Below are 11,783 nucleotides of genomic sequence, written 5' to 3'. Positions count from 1 at the left end.
AAAGAGAGAAACATTTACTGATAAAATTTGACAATATTTTAGCTGCAAAAGAATTTAAAAGTGAATGTTTTGTAAAAATGTGTACCATAAGAAGTTCTGTGTATCCTCAGCATAAACAGGATTCAGAAAAATCAGTAAGAATTAAACCTGTTTAGTCTTATCTACTCAGGTGTTTTCTTTACGGAACATTTATAGAGGTACAGTTGAGTTCTATAACACAAGCATCTCAAAAATAGATCTGACATACTAATTCCCATTGCAGGAATATTTGCCAGGTTCAAATGCCAATGACACTGAAAATTTTGCTAGGTCAAGTTCATTCAGTCGCTGGGAGTGTTCAGAATTTTTGATTTCAAATCTGACTTTGTACACCTTCAGCCTATATTCAAATTTGCAGTCTGCCTTTTAGTGGCTGTTTTCTCCAGACAGAATTAAACTGAGGAGAAGTTTAATGAATGCAATTGCCTGACTGTGTTACAGACTATCCATCAATAGATTCATTGCCTATAGAAAACTGAATTTACTCAGGTACAATGAGAACAAGAGTGAAAAGATGTAAGGACACAGTAAGGACTAGAAACTCTTTCATTTAGCTAAAAATCACATTTTCAAAAATTTTCCAGTTTTCCAGTATAACAAAGCTGCAAACAAATTTATTTTTAATCTTGAAAAAAATTAAATTCCTTATAGCTGTTGAGAGGAAAATAGTCATATATGAAATCACTTCTAGTACAAAATACCTTGCTCTCTAGAAGATAATATGATAAAAATCTATCCATGCCCACAGCTGGGGATTTCTCTACCAACCTCATTTAAAGTACAAATACATAACATTGTCTTTCAGAAAAGGATTTATATATCCCGCTGCCCTGAACTTTTTAAGCACTTCTATTACTAAATATAAGAATTGTTTTTACCATTTTTGTAATGCTTTCATTTATTACTTTTTTTTCAATAGATATATTGTAAGATGGAAAATCCCTCACTTAGATTTCAGAGTTAATGGCTGTGATTTGTCACTTTGCTGTGAATAGTCAAATCATCCCTCCAAGCAGGGTCTGGAGAACAGCTGATTTCATCTTCTCTTACAATAATAGAATCTGACATATTCCGAAGAGAACTTTTAATAGTCACATTGGAGGTATTAAAGGTGCTTTCTGTTGGCAAAATATTACAGCCCACTAGTAACTGAAATCTGCAGCCACACTTGAAAACTCCACTTTTGATAAATGGGAGAAAAAAGCCCACTGTGCTTATTGCCTTTTTGGGTTCCTTTCTTTTTAAATCTTGCCTTGTTGTCCAATAAAGTTGCTCTGAGGGCTGGCCTTCAAGCTGATGGTGTTCTTTACAGCTCCAGCTGCAGTTTTGTGGCAATGTTTCAGCATTGTACAGAATAAAAAGAGTCCTCTGATTCAAGCATGTGGAAAGGACATACACAATGTAAACCCACAACGTATCTACTGCGCACCAAAGGGGGTTGCCACATGATAGCAGCAGCCTGCCAAATCCTCTGAACTTTTGGCATCTAATAATAGGGACGGTGCAATAAAAGAAAATCAAGGAAGGAAATTATTAGGGAGCTGGGAAAAGGGTAGGACTTATGTCACTTTTTTCAGGGCAATCTCTTTATCCCACTTCATTAATGCAATGATGATTGGATTGATAAAGGCTTAGCTCAGAGTACATCTGTTGGACAATAGCTGCTCTTTATTTATCTCTGTTCTGTGTATCAAAGAGTATAAAGAGAAGTTTACACTCTTCCTACACTCCAGCCTCTCACCCCAGTCCCAGAGTCTGGAATTTTCTTTCCCACTGTTTTGTTTCAATTAGAAGGGATATGCTCAAGTGTCGCCTTTGTTCCCATTTCAGAGGGATGGTCTCTAGGACCTGCAGCAACCACCAGCAAGAAAGACAAATTGAGCACAGTAACCCTCAGGGCACTATTGATCCCAGAAGAAAAACATGGGAAAAGCACACATGAAAATCTTTTATGAGTAGTACTTTTAAAAAACGTGAAGAAAAAATGAGCTTCTGTCTTAAAAATGAGTCTATATAGCTAGCTGAGTGAGAATTGATTTAGAAATGTGTATCTACTAAGTGCATATTATATTGCTTTATTAATATAATTAATAGAAATTGTCAGATGGGGTTTTATTTGTATTTTTATGAGTTTTTAAAAAAATATACCTCTTAGGATGATGAAAGCAACACTACAAAAAAGGTTTGAACAAACCTCCTGTCTTTATGAGACTAAACCCAAAATAAAGTGGCACAGAAGATGACTACTACTGGCACTGGCTCAACTTACTTTGCTAAATTCTGCTCCCAGTTTATGTGGCTGTATATCCCACGAATTCCAGGAGAATCATCTGACTTTACTGAGGGTTTTTTTTATTTGAAAATTGTTACATAGAAAGCTAATTATGTCAGTGGAATAAGCTCAGACTTATTTAAGTGATGGCAGTGTGTGTTGTTATAAATAAAAGGTTTCATCATGTTGCATGAAACTATGATCTCTAAATACCTCAGAACACATGGTTTAATCTCCTTTATTCATTTGTATTTTTATTTTCTATGTATTCCCTCTGAGAAGCCTTTCAAATATTTGCACAGTAATTTTCATGTCCTGCTCTCCTGTTAGCGCATTCTTTTAGTTCCTTTCCCATCTACATCACTCCATCCCTGAACATTAGCATTCATTTTTTCCCCCATCCTCTCTGTCTCCTGGATCAATCTCTTGCTTTTGTTTTTTGAGGTTTTTTTGGGTTTTTTTAAATCTTTTTCCACCTTACCACGTGGAATGGTTTTTTTTCCCAGAGCTCTTCTTTTGTCAAAATGACTGTTTCTGCTTCAGCTGCAACATCAGGAGCAAGCATTTCCTTCTGGACCAGAACTGGCATTCCACATTTTATTTTTTGAGAGCAAAGTTTTAAGAGACAATGAACAATGTCTGTCACTGAGAGGAAAGCATATTATCTATCAAACCACACTAACTAACCACCCAGCATGTTCTCACGCACTAGTTCTACCAGAGCTGGCCTGGACCAGTTAAAGTCAGTTCCATAATGGAGACAAACAGCAGAAGTGTGTGAACTGCAGTAACTTCACTCTCTTAATTGTCTAGAAACACTTTGAGTTATGCCTTATGCTCTCTTTTAGATGAGAGACAGTCAGATGGAATTAATTTATATGATTTATCTGTTTATGAATAATATCAAAGAAAACTCATTAACATTAGTATTCCACTGGTTGTCTGTAAGGGAAAAATCTAGATAGCAACAGGCATATCATAAGGCAGTTTTGAACTATTTAGAAACCACCAGAGAGAAAAGAAAATAAAACAATTTTCACAAGAACTTGTGAAAAACTCATTCCAACACTAGAGATTGGAAAGAAGATTTACACAGAATTATTTGCTAACAACTGTACAAAAACACCAGAAAGGGATTGAATATGTGTCATGGCACATGAACAAGACCTTAGGAAAGCAAAGGACTTATGTGTACATATGTTGCCATGAACAAAGCTCTTCCAAAGGGAAAATAATTGCTGAATAACTTTGCTTACCCATCAGAGGTGGTAGTGCATTTTCAGAGAGCTGGACATGGATTACCTGTGGCAAGAGGTAATCTCAATCCAGCCAGGTAAGTAATTCCCACATTTTCAGTAATTGCATACTGGAAATCAAAAATCTAATTTCAGCAACCACTCTCCAGTGATGTATTTGGTGTTAGGTCAACTTTCTGACCTCAGCAAACCAAAGGGACAAAGATTTTCCTGACGAACTTCGAAGGTGTTCAGAGGTTTAGTATACAGAGTCCTTTTCAGCTATCAGGAAAGTTTTCTGGAGTATGGTGATCTTTCCTGGTATCCTTTAACAATCCTGCAAGTGTCTTTGAGATGCATCATGTTTGAGAATGTTATTTCCATTAAAGTTTGTGTCCATGGCTTATTGCTTCTGTTTTTCAGAAGCAAGAGCCCTGCCTGAATCTGTCTCCCCTCCACCCTCCAGCCATGGCAGACACCACATGGTAAAACATTCATAATTAAGTTTTGCAGGTAGAACTGGAAACCTTTTAAGTAGAAGTCTTCACTAAAACATTTATTTTTAAAAGGCCAATGCTAAGTAGGACCCTGGCACCTTGCAGTCCCTCCATGGCTAATGTAGACAAATAAGCACTGTCACAAGGCAACTCATCTGGCCTATTCTGTCTGTTAGGGGAAAACGAATCTGTACCTATAACAAGCACCCAGTTCAGATTAGCAGCCTGACAGTGACTCACTCAGATTTAAAAGTCTCTCTTTTGATGCCCGTTAGGGCTGATCACTCTTGTCCCTGGTCACTTGACAGCTTGTACAGCACATCTAAATCAGAGCCACAAACTGAAAACATCTCTGTTGTGTCATGCCCAAGCCTCAACCGTGAGGGCAAACTCTGAAAGGCAATTTCTAAAGATAAATTATATTCCCTAGGTTAGAGAAAGAAAAAGTGAATATCTAAATAGGCAAGGATAAGGAATTCCTTCCTGATTTATAACATTCCATTTCAGAAAGCTCTTTTCCTTTTGTCAAGCTGGCATGTGCATTTCTTCTTTTGTGCCAAGCAAGAATTTTCAGAGAGTTCAGAACATAAGTGAAAGGTCACAGAAGTATAGTTTGCTTGCACTAAATCTTCAAAGGCAGGAGGCTGCTAATCACTACAGATGAAGTCTAGCATAGCAGAAAAGCTTGAAACAGCTTCTTCAGAGAATGTTTTAACAATCAGACCCTTTTGGGGAGGGGGAAGGAAAGTAAGCACACAATTGCAACCTTTATCTAATAATTACTACCAGCAGCTGAAATACCACCTTCTCCTCAGAGGCATGATATGTCAACAGTGAAAGGCACTATCAGAGGAAAAGAACATGAACATTATTCAAAACCGAGTCTGTTCTTTGATTCCCAACATTGATCATTTGTTGAAATAATAAATGGTAACTTTTTAGCCTATCTCTTAAGATAATACAGTTCTTTGTATTTTTTTATTTGTGTTGCTTCATATCTGGAGAGAGTTAAACATGGAGATAGTTCAAAAGGCTTTAAGGCCAGGCAGCCTCCCCTTCTGCACCCTTTGCTAAGTAGTCTGCAAGAGATACATCAAAGCTCCTGTGGATGAATGTGGTAACTGTTACCCTGCACCTTACATGCTAAGAGAGAGAGCCACAAAGGAACTTGGGCACTGAAATATGTTTAAACTTCTCAGTTGCTAACTTCACCATTGCTAGGTTTCAGCATCCCTTTCCCAGAGTGTAATTCAGGATAGTGAGTTAGGTCCTTGGCCCTCTTGGGTGCAGTGCAGAGGAACATCAGAACCACCAGCATGGTACCCCCATCCCACCCCTGCCTGCATCCCTGGCCCCTAGCCCTGGCTGCATGAGGGACACTCCAGAGCCACCACCCTGGTGCTTCTGATATATTCCTAAAGTAGGAGAGGGTAGTTCGTGAATTTTTGTAAGAATTAAAAAGAAAAAGGCGTAGGGAGAATGTTCATGGCCTTTTGTATAGTATCCTGATGAAGAATCTTTTAAATGATGGGTTACAGCCTTTCAAGAAGGACATTGGAAAAATTAATTTCATTTCTGCTGAACTACATTAAAAAAAGGATTTAATAATTTTTATTCCATTGTGTATTGTTTTACTGTATTAATTTTTAATTTTAATATTAATTACTAAATTTCATTGCGATAAAGTAAAATATATAACTTGAAACAGTAAAAGTAAATTATGATGTCTTATTATTGGCAACAGCTCACTTCCTCTAGAACAGATAACTGAAAAGCAGCTGTAAATACCAACTGGATATTTCTTTATACTTGTTAGAAAGCAAGTAATTATTTTTTATAACAGCGATGGCTGAATGCCTTTGTGGAAAGGCAGGAAAAGGGAGTAGAACTCCTTTCTTCTCAGATATTTAGATGTGCAGCAAATAATAACAGCTAATTTTTGTTTTCCTGATGAATCTAAAGCAATCAAAGACAATTAGCTCTGCTCAGGCTAGACTGAAATGAAAAAGACTCAGAGAAGAATAACAAAGATCTTCAAAGTTGTTGAACAACTTTCCTATGGGAAACTCCTAAGCAGACAAAAACTTTCAGACTGGATATGACCAAGGATTGATATGGAATGGGCTACAAAACCTTGAGAGGTCTGGATAAGTAAATAGGGAATGACTGCTTGTTGCTTTTCTAGTACAGAACTATGAGGCCTCAAATGAGGGGGAGAGGCTCACAGCAAACAAGGAGGTTATTCTTCACGCCGCTCACAGCTCTGTGAAGCTGTAGGACTTGGTGCCACAAGATGTTGCTGCTGATAAAAGTCTCCAACTGCTCCAGGGAAACATGTCTTGATTGAGACAAATGAAGGAAGAAAAGTATCTTTGGCAAGGGATGTCTGTGACCCACAATCTGCTGGTGGACAGGAAAATATTCTGGGGAGTTATGCCTGCATTTTTAACTTCTTTGTAATCTCCTTAGGCACCTGCTACCGGTGCAGGTAGGCTATTGGTCCAGATGAGCCTGTGGTCTATTCTGGCATGGGTTCAGTGTTTTTGTGGATGAAAGAAGCACATTGATGTTGGTGATAAGAACAGAATCCACATCTCCTTTACTGCCCTAAGAATGTCCTGGATGCCAAGTGTGGAGCCTTGGCCACTCTTCCTGGCCTCAAATGTATGATGAATTAGGGTCCTGACATCTTGAGTGAGCAAAGGTGATAGATGAGTGACTATCTTTAATCATCTAATGCCACATATGGAAAAGAAAGCAGATTTGTCAGATCTTTTTCAGTGTTTTTCTGAACAGAGGTTAAGACAAATGCAGCATTTCTAGATCACATCATTTCTAAACTTGAGAGAACTTTTAGTGACAGTGAGTTAATGTTATCATCTGCTGGAGAGGCACCCCAGGAACAGATTTAATAGATTCAATAGATTTTCTAAGGCTTAATATGACAAATTCAAAATGTGATAAAAAGTGGTTTTGTAAGAACTGTATTACATCTGAAAATTTAGTTCCTGTAAGATCGTTGAATATAGTTTGACCTTCCTCTTCAAAATGACCACCGCATGCAAACCAAGGATGCTAAATGTACTGAGGTTTCATGGTGATCCTATATCCTATCTTTTCCTCATTATGAAGGGAGCAGGCTTTCTATTCCCTCCAAAACATGTAAGAGAAGGAAAAACAGGTGCTCAAAAAGTCAATGCCAAAGGTCACAGCAGTAATGCCTGGGAACCTACATGTGCTAAGTCACAGTTCAAAGCCTCCACTGCCATTCATCCTTTCTGTTTCTCAAAGAACAGGATGGGTTAAAAGAAGGCTACAACAGGGCAACCTCACACCCTGCTGCAGGCTGGGTTATAACCTGATGTCAGCCTTCCAGTGTTTTAACCACTTGAAATGATTCCTTTCTGGGTATTTCAGAAAATCCTTTTGAATGAGAGGTGCTATAGCCCCCAGACAGGATATCAGTGCTATTGCCACTTTAAATGAAAATCATTGTACTGTCAGTGCTGTATAGTTACCTGGTTTATTACTTTGGGTTTTGGCCTTACCTTTTCATTTGTATGAATATCTTTGATCTCAGTTAATACCTTCGTTTGGAGATTTAGACAGCTGTAGTGCAGATACAAGGGATAGCATTGTTTTCATAATGATGGGGGTTTCCTCACCTGCTGTCTCATTTTATTTATAATTCAGTTAAATCAGGTGTTCTTATTTTCTTGAATCACTTTCTGCTTTACGAAGGACAATCTGGACCAAAAGGGCAAGGGCAGAGTATTTTTACCTTCAGAATTCCGCATTTAACTCCAATTGCTCCTGTCACTTTCATTCAATTATCTCTCATAATTTAAAGCACATCTAAACAGATGCTGCAGGTGGGTACAAAATTACAGAACAATGGAAAAACTCTGAAATTTCAGGGTATTAGTTGGATTTGGCACCTAAATTGTCAGGAAATGAAAATCTCCATCTTATGACTGCATGTTTCTTTGTTTGAGATAATTACTATATACATTCAGACAAATTAAACTGTGAACTGAGGGCCACATCATCGCAGTCAGCTCCATCACCTTTTGTGAACAAATGTGATACTTTACACTGACACCAGTGATGATCAGGTCAGATTCTCAGATTAACTCTGAATAACAATGTTCAATCCAAAAAAATTACTCCTTTGGGGCTACTTCTCAAAAGTGATCATATATGCAAAAGAGTTGCAGTATTCAGGTGCCTCAGGATCTGTTTCATTTGTTTGCTAAGGTAGTGTGACTATCAATGCTTGTGCAGATGAAGATGCATCAGAAATCTCCAGGTCAAGCATACAGAGTTAGAAAATGACACTGAATGCCATTATGACAATATGATAGGAAATAACTTTGATAACATTGTGATATACTGTGTTTCCATGTGTCTGTAGTCTCATCCAAAGGGATAAGACAGTCATTAACACCAGACAGGCAGCTATGGAAAATGTCCTTTGGCATTCAGCATTCAGTGCACAGCTCTGAGCTTCATGCAAGTCTTCAAACCCTGCTCTGAAGAGATGTGTTGATTTCCTCATGGGCATTTCATTATATTACAGTACCATCCATGCCTCACAAACAATAAACAGTTTGTCTCAAACACTTTAGAAAATGAAAGAATCATTTAGCTCCAGATGGGGAGTAGAAAGTAAAGGAAACATTCTCCACTGAATTTAGGTGACAAATCTGATCCTTACAGTTGAATTTTCAAAAAAGGGAAGTCAAGGTATCGTTACTTTCAAATTTGGTTCATGGCTCACCACTTTGCAGATCAGAACCAATGGTCTCAATAAAGTAAGGACACATTTGTAAAAAGTCTGTGGGTAAATGCCTTGTCAAATATTACACAGGAATTCTGTACTGGAGGCAAGGACAGAATCTAGTCCCACAGCACTCAGCAGAGGCAATTCCACATTTTACAATTCTGTATTCAACTGCCTGAAACAAAAGACCATTTTTCCTTTCTCTATGGACCCCTCCATCATAAGTAGAGATCACAAGACAAAGCCTCTTTCACTACACAGTTCTTAGTCTTCCTCAGAACTCTATCAATCCTTCACATTTTCCTGTGGGAAAAATAATTAATAAAGGCTTGTATAATAACAGAGACACAGAAGAAGATTGAATTGATGTTGCACAGGGAATTTCAGTTTAAGTATTTTTCTTCTTGCTGCCATAATATTCTTTTACCCACTTTCTAGCCAGTAATTTCCTAGGTTTCTAAGGAAAGCAGGCACAGACCCCAAAAATTCTTTAATGTGGAATTGCAAATTACATCCACACATAACCTTCCTACATACATATAGCTAGGTTAAGAGCAGGCCAAAATCTGGGAAAAACATGCCTGGTCTGCCCACGTTTTTGACTGTGGACTCTGTTGTAGTTTGGCTGAGAACATTCAAACTGCTTAGAAAAATCCAGCCTCAGGGCATCTGCTAGTGGATGGGGCTGGGAGTGTGCTTGGCTCAGAATATTGCTGACCCACAGGGACTGGGTAAAAGAGAGCTTGGCTCCACTCTAAGGCATCTAGAACATCCAAACCTTCTCCTTTGGAGGTCTCTGCAGTCAGCTTCATGTTTGGCTTCCCGGCAGCCCTGATTTTCAGAGGCAGTCCTGAAATATCTGGAATGCCTCAGCTTTTAAAGGAAAGTATTCACTATTTTGTCTTGAATTTATCTCTATTTATCCCAGGTATTTTCTCTGAAAACTCATCCTTTATCCTTTAAATTATATAATGTGTAAGACCCTATAAAATAGTCTTTTTCCAATTTCCAAATTTTGCCAATCTCAATACTAAAATGTACCATAATAACCCGGTAAATTCTAGTAAATCCTTTTTAATCTGTTTTACATACTAACAGATACAAAAGAAACCTCTATGGTATGAAGTTGTATGATGCACTAATTGTGAATCCCACAAAGTGGCATATTCATTTCAGTCCATTAAACAGATTTGGTTTTATTTCATCGCTATATAACTTGGGTTTAAATTAGATAATTAAGCCATTAAAAGGGGAAAATGGCAGTAAATTGTGCCCACAGTCTGATTCCTATTAATACTGTCATGCAAATTGTCATACTCCAGCAGAATAATCTGTCTGTAGTTGGGATAAGCAGCTTCACATGAATGTGGGGATTCAATGCAAAGATCTTGCCATGAAGAGCCAGCAAAAAACCCTGGAAAAGTCCCTCCTCAGATGTTCTGAGGAACCAGAAAAACCAGAAATGGGTGAGAGAGATCCTCTGAAGTGTGCATGTGTGCCTGTACGTGCAGTCTCTACTGGAATCTGATTCATATGAACTTTATCAATCTGATGTTCTAGTAATAAGGAATGCATATCAAATTATTTTATAGCAAGCATGTGTCAATGTCCTTTTTAAAACACAGAACATTAGGAATGTGACACTTCACTGCTTTCAGTTTCTCCTTCATATGCATGTCTCTGGAAAGCAACAGTTCTTTTGACCTAACACCTTGTTTCAGCATACTTTGTGCCTACATGGGTCTCTCTGATAACCTTCGTGGTTAGACTCCTCAGCATGTAAAATCAAATGCCCTTCCCACACACATACTTTTGGTGAATTTGTCTGTCTGGCTCTGATTTTACCTCAACATTCCTACACAGCCACATGACAGTCTTTCATCAAGAACCTCAGCACAATATGCTGTTTTATTCTTTACTCGCTTGTTAAAAATATGACAGGCTGGAAATCTCCTGTTTAATGCTAAAAGCAGTTTGTATCCTAGAATCAAATTTCTTGTGATGTTTTTACCTTGGGTGGACAATTATGCTGATAATAAACTGAATTATGAATTGTTCTACCTGCACAAATGTCTGTGTGAAAACAGGAATGTTAGAAGGCACAGCAAATTGCTCATATATTACAATGGAGAACATAAAAGGGGCTGAGAGCTGAAGTTCTGACAGTAGAAATGCTAATCGGTTCTTTTCATGTATCCTTTCTCAGCATTATAACATTGGAAGAAAATGATGTTAAAAAGTAAACACTGCATGTGACAAAGGAAAGCTCTTTGACATAATATTTTTACAATTATTTCCTGATGTTAGCTTAAGAGACCACAGCATAAAACACAGTTGTCCCCCACACTAAGGGATTTACCTTCCACATCTGTATTGCTTTAATATATTGGGCAGGAGGGAGAAGTTTTCAAGGATGAAAAGTTTTCACATTCACCTGATTCTCATTTCTCAATTCATTAGAATATTTTTATATTCTGAACAGGGTGCCACTTTTTACTGCATTTTAGGAATGACACTTCATCTGTTTGCTCAACTAAGCCTTAAAAGCACTCAAGACAAACCTGTCCTTTGAAGATAACAAATCACAGTTCCTGAACAGATTCAGCATCAAAAAGGTCCTCAGAGAAAAAGTATCAGCTGTAGACCAGCTGCTTTGCAAGCTGATTTTTTTTCTGTTTGTAAGGTCTTTGTTGTGTACATTCAAGAGGACAAGCTCTGGGCACTGCTCTGGGCCCTTGCCCTGTCCAACACCCTTGGGCCTGTATTGGAGAGCTCTCAAAGGCTGAAGGGCTGAGCTCAGTGAGACAATGACTTTCTGAACCTATGCCCCTATGGTGAAACTGAAACTCTGCAGTTTTACTTTACACAGCTCTGTAGTTTTACTTTACACAGCTCTCTCCAAACCAGTGAGATGAGAAAGAAATGCCAGTACAGCTATGCAAAGCAGAATGACAGTC

This window comes from Acanthisitta chloris, unplaced genomic scaffold (assembly GCF_000695815.1).
Source record: "Acanthisitta chloris isolate BGI_N310 unplaced genomic scaffold, ASM69581v1 scaffold30564, whole genome shotgun sequence".
Lineage (NCBI taxonomy): Eukaryota > Metazoa > Chordata > Aves > Passeriformes > Acanthisittidae > Acanthisitta > Acanthisitta chloris.
Note: the sequence above shows the minus strand (reverse complement) of the source record.